This window comes from Pteropus medius, unplaced genomic scaffold, assembly GCF_902729225.1.
Source record: "Pteropus medius unplaced genomic scaffold, Ma_sr-lr_union100, whole genome shotgun sequence".
Lineage (NCBI taxonomy): Eukaryota > Metazoa > Chordata > Mammalia > Chiroptera > Pteropodidae > Pteropus > Pteropus medius.
In genome coordinates, this window is record NW_024348304.1 from 9,704,470 (window position 1) to 9,713,711 (window position 9,242).

General features: G+C 35.8%; 1 pseudogene; it reads left to right on the forward strand.

Annotated features, from left to right (window-relative positions):
• Nucleotides 1-648: 648 nt before the first annotated feature.
• On the forward strand, nt 649-767 carry LOC120616291 (uncharacterized; annotated as a pseudogene).
• The last annotated feature ends 8,475 nt before the right edge of the window (nt 768-9,242 follow it).

Sequence of the window (9,242 nt, forward strand, 5' to 3'; positions counted from 1 at the left end):
TGTTGTCATCTTTAATTTACACTTCCAAAGCATTTTTAATAGGTTATAGACTGAGGCTCTTTGGTGCTGTTATAAAAGTCCCGATGCTTTGAACCAAACTGGTTACATGTGTTTAACTATTTATGCCAACACTTCGTATTTAAATAAGTTAGAAACCCAATAAATTTCCCTGTGAAGAAAATGAAGAGCCTTTTTGATCCTTCTTGAAAAAAAGACACTCATTCCTTATATTAATTTGCTTCAAACCTAAAATTTTTATATTTCCCTATCTAGGTTTTTTTGTTTGTTTGTTTGTTTGTTTGTTTTTCGGGGTGGGGTGGTATATAGCCACATCATGAGACTTACAAATTTCAATTTCTGACCTAGAATACCGTAGGCCATTCTTCCCTGATCCTTTTCCTACTATTTTCTCTCTTTGTGCTCCCACGGCCAAGACAGAAGAACCATTTCGGGGATCAATGGGCTTTGCTTCCTGAAGAAACAGAGGCAGAACTTACAAGGCCTTAGTAGTAGGGATGGGTTGACTGCACTGCCCTAGCAGAAACAGAGTGATCAGGGACAGTATAAACAGTACATAAAGGCGTATTCTAGAAAGTCAGAAACAAAAAGTTGCCAGAGGCCAGGTTGTCCTGCCATTAAGAATCTCAAGTCTATGGCCATGCTACCCTGAACAAGCCCGATCCCGTCTGATCTTGGAAGCTAAGCAGGGTCGGGCCTGGTTAGTACTTAGATGGGAGACCACCTAGGAAGACCAGGTGCTGTAAGCATAAAAAAAAAAATAAGAAAAAATAAGGGATTGTAAGCTGACAAGGCCCTTGAAATCTGTGAGGTCGACCAAGGGTTGCCTTGCCTAAAAAGTAAAAATAAAAATAAAAAAAGACTCTCAAGGTACAGTTCTTTACTTCCTCCCAAGGTGTCCTGAAATTAGGATTCTGCTTCATTTTTCTTTGGAAAATATTTTTGCATCTGATCAGGCGATATCTCGCTCATGCTCTCCCCCTCCCCCCTCAACTATCAAAGTAGAATCAGAACAAAATCTCAACTTTTTTTCTAACACATATGTACACAAAATCTGCTCATTCCATACAGGTATCCTCGTTTAGACCAAAAAGCAAAGAGAAAGAAAAACAGAAAAATAGAGATCACTTTGCTCCTGGCCGTTTTCCAGTATTCAAACATTAATTTTTTTCTCTTAAAGAAACCATCCATTAATCCAATCATCATACAGCTACTTCTCTTTTCCATGACAGATAAATTTCTTGAAATAGAAATTTCACCATCTCCTTTTTTTTCCTTATGTGATTGTTATGAGTTGTCTGCACCCATAATTTTCCTGAATCTGAAATCTTAAATCATTTTGCTTGTTTATCTTAAATTCACTGATGCTATTTTTTATTTGCATGTAAGTGACCTTTTGATAGCATTTTTTACTACTTTTTATTTCTATAATGCTACAAAGCTGTCTCAAATCACACCGATCTCTTGCGTACTAAAGATATGTGTTCAACTGCCTAGTTCACATGTATGATTGTCTTCCAGACACATCCCATATTCATACTTGGACATCTAAACTCATCATCTCCCAAACCTACGTCCTCTCCAGTGATCCCTTTATCAGTGAATAGTACTGATGTCCACCCAGTTGCCTAATATGGGAGACATCTACCTGATTATAGCACTTCTCTGTTTGTGACTTTTCAATGGCTTCCATTTCCTTTTAAGAGAAAGACTGTACTCCTAAACCTGACTTACGAGTGCCATCATGGTCTGGTCCCTTCTCCCTTCTCCAACCTTGCCTCATAAACTTGTATCCTTGACCATCTACAGGCCAGTAAGTACAATTTCAGTCTCTGATGGCCCCGTGATTATCTCATTTAAATCTTTAAATATGCTGTCCCCCTCTCTCTGCCAGGAATATGTATCTCCACTCTGTCTGATGAGTACAGTGGGGATGGGAGAAGACATGTCTGCTATGTTACCGTGACACTCAGACCCCCAAGACAGGGCTTGGCACTGAGTAGGCACTTGGTATGAAACGACATAGAAACACTCGGACTTGTCATCAGTTGCTCTGTTCTTGATATTTTGACCCTAGAAATTTTCGTTGTTGTCGTTATTGTGACTTGTTTGCTTGTTGGTTTTAAGGCAGAGTGATGAGTTTTTCAGTGTGCATTTGTAGGATTCTAAAATAGTTTGAGGAAGAGCAGGTACACGATTCATCACGATGATTTTCTGAAGAGTCTGCATTTTGATGAAAAGCTACAATGATATTCTTTAGGGCTGGAGTCCCAGCCACAGACCTGGAGTCCTTACTGTAGGAGAGGTGCTTTGCCAATGAGAGCTATGGGGAGACCAGTGACCCGAGTTACAACCTAGGATCGCCATTCCTAACTATTTTTCCAAATACGAAGTATGCACATTACTTACCTAAGTCATAGAAAAGAAAATGTGTATTTTCAGTAATTTTATATCTTATTTTATTATTTTTTTCCACCTATCTTATTTGTTGGGCTTTTTGTTTGTCAATGAAGTTTTAAAATAGACTAAAAACAAAGAAAGAATGTTAACGCTATTTTAACATTCATTTTCCTAGCTTTAAATTGTTGTTATTAATACCATAAATTTAAAACCTTATTTGATTTAGTCTTTTTTTTAAACTAGATACTATTGATTTTTAACAAAAAGTATTCTACATTCATAATGGTTATAAACCTACCCAACATTTTTATTAGTTTAGGTTGCTGAGATACTTGAAGACTGCAGTGTAAACAACACATACAGTGTGTTCTGATTTCTTCCACATAAAGTGCTACACGCTTACAGAAGTTACTCAGACATTCTGAAAATGATGCATGACCTACAAATGCATTAGTACTACCCACCTTTCTAAGAAAATAGTCCCAAGTTTAGTCTATTAGATTCTACAACTGGAATCAAAGAAAATTAAAATAAATAGCAAGATGATTTTGAATGATGTCTGCAATTCAATTAAAACCCAAAATATTTCTGCCACTATCACTTAGATTTTAAACTTAAATTTCAATAGCTAGATGATTATGTCAGTAACAGTGAGCCCATCAAAGTGACAGAATATCTTAAAGAGATATTACTACATGTTTATCATGAACCATTAATCCCTACTCCCCCTAAAGTTACTGGAACAGATGGTAGGAAAAGCACATCTTAGAAACTAATTGGCTAACAAGAGCATAACTTACCCAGAATGAATAGAGATGCAAACTGATGTACTTTGCATCAAATCCTATTGAAAAGATGTTCCAATATGTAAAGAGTAGTAGAGTTTGAAAAATCACTTTTTTAAGACAATGCAAACAGGAAATGGAATATGACCAAGGAAAAAATCTATACAATTAAATGCAGAAATGAGGTAATTGTATCTGTTTAATATACTATGGCACTGGCAGAATGGCCAGCCAAAAGTAATAATGTTTGATGAAGACTGTTACTATTTAAGTTATGACCACTTTTGATGACACCACTGATAATATGAACAGATTTTTAACTTTACGTAATTCAGCCAGTGACTGGCGATATACACTTCTATTCAATTTAATTTTGTCTATAAACTTTAAGGGTGCTAAGGTTAGATAAACACAAGTTTCTGATGTCCATAAAGCAGTACAATCTTACAAGGCGCCACGCATTTATCAGTTGACCTACTGACTTAATACATAAATTTACCGGTTAATTCAATTTCCTGAATCTGTGTGATGAGCCCTTATAGCATGATGGAAATATATTATTTGAGAAAGTGTAAAATTCCATTTATTTTGTATCTGAAGGGACTTTAGTTCATGGTAGTAAAGATGCTATGATAATTAGAAGGTATCATGAATAAAGTACTGACAGCTGTGTTCTTCCATTAAGACCCAATTTTATGATTTGTACATTAAAATAGCACATACATATTGCGTCTGTGAAAGTAAAAATAACATACTCTTAAAGAGATATAACATTTGAATTATAGAGTATGTAATATCATGAGGTTAATTTTCTGGTCCTTATTATTTTTTTAAATGACAAATGGCTTGAAAATTGATCATCTTGGATATATGACCCTTATACGCTCTTACAAATCTTTGAATATATTTTCAAGTGTGACAAGTTCTTGTTACAAATACCAAGACCCATCTCCACTCTGATTGTTCTTCGCTTAGGACAGAAATGGTTTATCTGGCAGAAATAAGAGTAACGAATTGGTCATAGACACACCTGCCTCCAGAATTTGTTTTGAGTCAGAGACAGATTTTAATCAACTACGAATTCAATTACAATAATTTATAAGAAAAATCTCTCACCAACTCCATTTTCTTACCTAAATAAAAGACTAATGATCTCCTTTCATATTAGTTTGGATAGGAGAGTGAGTTTGACCTAAGGCAGAGATAATTTTAGCAGAAAAGGAGATTGATGCTAAAATTCTATCCCATCTCTGTCCTGATGGGTTGTGTCTGTCTCTATTTCTTTGTTCCTCTTATAATACTTATTCCTCCACAATTGTTATCACATGGAATATTATGTAGTAGAGTATTTGCTTAGTATTTGTCTCTCCTATCTGGTAGACAAGCTCCATAATGCAAGGATTTTGTCTGCTTGCTTCACTACCATATCCCCACTATCTAGAATGGTGCCTGCCAAATAGAACACACTTAATAAATATTTACCAAATTAAAGCTTTCCCTTTATCTTGAGAGTTCTTGTCTCCTTAATTAATATCTCAAATCACCTATGACCAGATTTCTTACTATCTTTGCCAAACTTCAAAAGCAAGCTGGGTACATAATTTGTTAAGCCCAGTGAAAAATGAAATTGTTCAAAAAAACTTTTAAGAATTTCAAGACAGACAGCAGAACAGTACGCCAAGTCTGAGTGTGAAGCCTAGTGTAACTATACAGGTCTCACGCCTATGAGCCCTGTTCAAAATCCTTTATGTGTATATTTTTATATGACCAGTAAGAGAACAACAAAAGTAACCTTTAATATTCCCAGATGGACCATTATTTATAGATACCGAGCTATAAAAGGGATCAAGCTGGGATACAGGTTTAAGTGAAGTAGATGAATTGAATCAGCAGAGAAAAGATTATAGGGAAGCCAAAACAGAGCGATGTTGCCATTCAAAGTAAATTAAAACCATTACAAGATTCCACCTCACGCCAGTCAGAATGGCTAGTTTCAAAAAGTCAACAAATGTGTGATGGTGAGGACATGGAGAAAAGGGGCCACTTGTGCACTGTCGGTGGGAATGCAAACATGTGCAGCCCTTATGGAAAACAATATGGAGATTCCTCAAAAAATGAAAAATGGATATCCCATATGATCCAGCAATTCTACTTCTGGGTTTTTTATCCAAAAAAAAAAAGGAAAACACTAATCTGAAAAAATATATTTGCATCTATGTTCACTGTAGCATTGTTTACAATAGCTAAGATATGGAAGCAACCTGGGCGTCTATCGATAGATAATGGATGAAGAAGATATGGTATTCACACACACTAGAATATTATGCAGCAATAAAAAAGAATGAAATCTTGCCATTTGTGACAACATGGAATGATCTAGAGGGTATTACGCTAAGTAAAGTAAGTCAGGGAAAGAAAGAAAGAAAAGCAGTGTCTGGTTTCACTTATATATGGAATCTAAAAACAAAACAAATTAAAACCAGACTCATAGAAGCAGAGACCAATGGGATGGTTACCAGAAGGGAGGGAGTGGGGGTTAGGTGAAAAAAGGGAGAATACAGTCAATAATATTGAGATAAGTTTGCACGGTGACAGATGATTACTAGAATTAGTGGGGTGATCACACTGTAAGGTATAAAAATGTCAAATCACTATATTGCACACCTGAAATTAATATAACCAATATAAGAATGTATATCAACTATACTTATATACTTAAATTTAAAAAATGTTTATAAAAATGCTAATTATTCATTTTAAAATGAAAAAAATCAATTCAGAATAATTCAGGCTTGCTCTCCTATTACAATTTGAATGTTGTATCGTATCGATAAGAGTAAAAATAAAATGTTATAAAGACATGAATTTAACATGTTTATATCAATTTAAACATTTTATGACACAGTCATAATATGTGCTGTTTCTTTGGTCTTAAGGTTTCTGCTTTAATTTCCTAACAATAAAATACTACTCTCCCTGACAATTGAGATCGGACAGTTTCTGGTGATTTACTTTCAAATGATATCACAGATGAGTAAATAATCATGAACGGCAGTTCGTAGACAATGTTAAGAACTTCCCCATAGGGAAAAAAAATTATGTGTAAAAAAAAAAAAGGATAAAAGAAGTTCTCACGAAAAGATTACATTGAAATAGGGTATTTAGAGGTGGGAAAAAGTTTTCTCAAAGCAGTGATCATTCTAGAACAGCTGTGATGACTGGATCTCAGCCAAAACCTTCGCAAAGACTCAAGCCTGTTAGGATATAGCAAGGTGTCACATGCAACCATTAGTTAACAGGAGATAAGTCTTAATTAAATATCGAGCTTATGCCATCATAATTATGTCGAAGGCAAATTAGGCGGTAGACTTACATGAAAATAATCATAAGACAAGGTGAGAAATAAACTTTCGTAATGATATTCAATTTGGGTGACAGAATTGTGCCCTTTCTGACCTATATATAATTTTGACACATTTTGTCACTTGATGTAGAAATTAAAAATCCAATTTCACAATTAGACAATTTGAGGTTTAACGAGAAGGTAGTGGACTGACCCACATTAGGCCTATGGTGGCATATTTTCTTCTTGAATATTTCTGTCACATGCATGAAAGAAATATGAAAAAAAATGTTTCCTTCTTATCATTCTCTACTTTATCATTCTCTACCTCTTTATTTTTCTGAATTAACAATAGTTGCATCAAGGTGAGGCTTCTTTTTCTTTTACTATCGGAAAATAAAAAGGTTAAGAGAGAGAGCTGTAGTGTTTTTACAGTTGGCCCAAATGTCTTTTCTCCCATAAGCGTCCTGTCCCTTCGCTCACCTGCACCACTGCTCCCTAGTGTCAGGGTCAAATCGTGGCTCACTTTTCACCGAACCTTTTTTGGGAAACTGAAGAAGTAATCTGCAGTTGTAAGGCTCAGGATGCTCTTACAGAAAAAATGTTGGGAAAATGTGGCAAATTACAATATCTAAAAATTTGAAATAAAGGTAATTTAAAACAAACTTCACCTTTTAATGTAATCAGTATTTGTCTTTGAGTTTTGGTAATGAAAACACTATTCACTAGTTATTGTGTGAGATGTGTACAAAACAGAATAGGTTTTGGTCTTCGGGTATATTATAATCTCAATGAGGATGGTAAACCGCACAATATTCTTTAATCAAAGCAAAATATCATATGGAAACAAATGCTCAAATGACTGTCTCCTCTAGTGGAATATAAACTCCACAAGGGTAGGAATTTGGGACTTTTTCTCACTTCTGAATCCCCAGATCTTAGACTAGCAGTAAAACACACTCATCACCATATTACGCCACTGCAAAATACCATCATCAATATCCACAGAATGCACAATCAATGCATTTAACAACACATGACCATCATCGTTAGAGCAATCATGAAACCCATCTAATATCTATGTTCATTCCAGGGCCTACATCTAATTGTCAAAAGAGCATCATTTGGGTAGTAGGCGTCTGGGTGGACATCATATTATGGTAAAAACGATATGGAAGCGCAAAATAAACACTATGCTCACCAGTAGTGGGACAGACTTCAGTTGAAAAACATCAGACTGTGTGTGTGTGTGTGGTGTGTGAGGAAAGATATGATAAAGAAGAAATATTGAGGCCAGATGGTAAAGGCTTCTGAAGTCAGCCTGAACATATTATATGAAGTGTGTAAGTATATATATTGCAGGGTAATCCAAAATTGAATATACTTGTGGTAAAAGAAGACAAGTAATATAGCGATGCCCTAAATAGGGAGTTAGCCAACTATGCCCTATGGGATGACTTCATCAGCCACCTGTTTTTGTAAATAAAGTTTTATTAGAACACAGCCACATCCATTCATATTATCTATGGCTGTTTTCGCACTGCAATGGCCGCGTTGAAGTTGTGACAGAGAACATCAGGCCCATAAAGCCTAAAATATTTAATATCTGATTCTTTACCCCAAAAAATCTGCAAGCCCTTGCTCTAGATAAAGAGCAAAGAACAGGGGGCTCACTGGAGATGTATTTCTACAGAAATTTACTTACCATATGAAAATAGTTCACAGAGAAGGCGCCAAACAGCTCCTTCTGAATCTGGAGAAACTGGGAGTGAGGAAATGAATTACGGTCCTAGAGTCACAGACACATCTTTAATCCTTGAGTCTCATGTCCCAGGACATAGAAGGCAATGCCGTCTGTTAAACTGAGAAGAGCAGTGTCAGTGACTTCAGGCCTGGGAAGATCTGGGTGGCTTTGCAGCCACTGTAGTATGGAGGAGCCAGTATGGCATAGCCTGAATGATGGCTGTCTCTGCTGCATAATTCAACTCTTGGTTACAGCAATCTCTGTCTCTGCCTCTCTGCAACACCATACACCACACACACACACACACACACACACACACACACACACACACACATGTCATCAATAATAGAGAGCATTTTACTAAAACTCCCAAACCACTGATAGTTTTTATAAATTCAAAGAAAAATGTGAGCAATTAAGTGTTCAATTACTTCGGCCCCTAATTTCTGTGTAATTCGGGAAATCTATATTTTGAAAAGTGGTACTGGAACTTTCAATCTGATTTTGAAGGCACCAGAGGTTTTGCATTGGCTTTTTTCCAACCCAAGATTTGTCTGAGTAGAAATACGAAGAAAACAAGTGGACAAAGTTTACACCCTTGCTCTCAACTGTCTGCTGCAGACTGAGACTAGGGATAAAAAATATGACAATGAAAACTCAAAAAATTGTACTTGATATGATTAACCGTACTTGCAAACTTAATCTTTGGGTCTTCTGTGTGTCATTCTTCATAATATCGCACGAAAGAAAGACCATGGTCTTTAGAAATCAAACGTTTAGGATTAAATTTGAGCTCTCTCAGTTATTAGGTACATGATTTTTACAACTCAATTAAACTTAGTGACCTCAGATTCCTCATCTGTAAAATGGGATAATAACGTCTGCCAAGTAGTATTTCAGAGATACATGAAGATGAAAAGATGGAAGTGTCTAACGCAGTGACTTGACACAA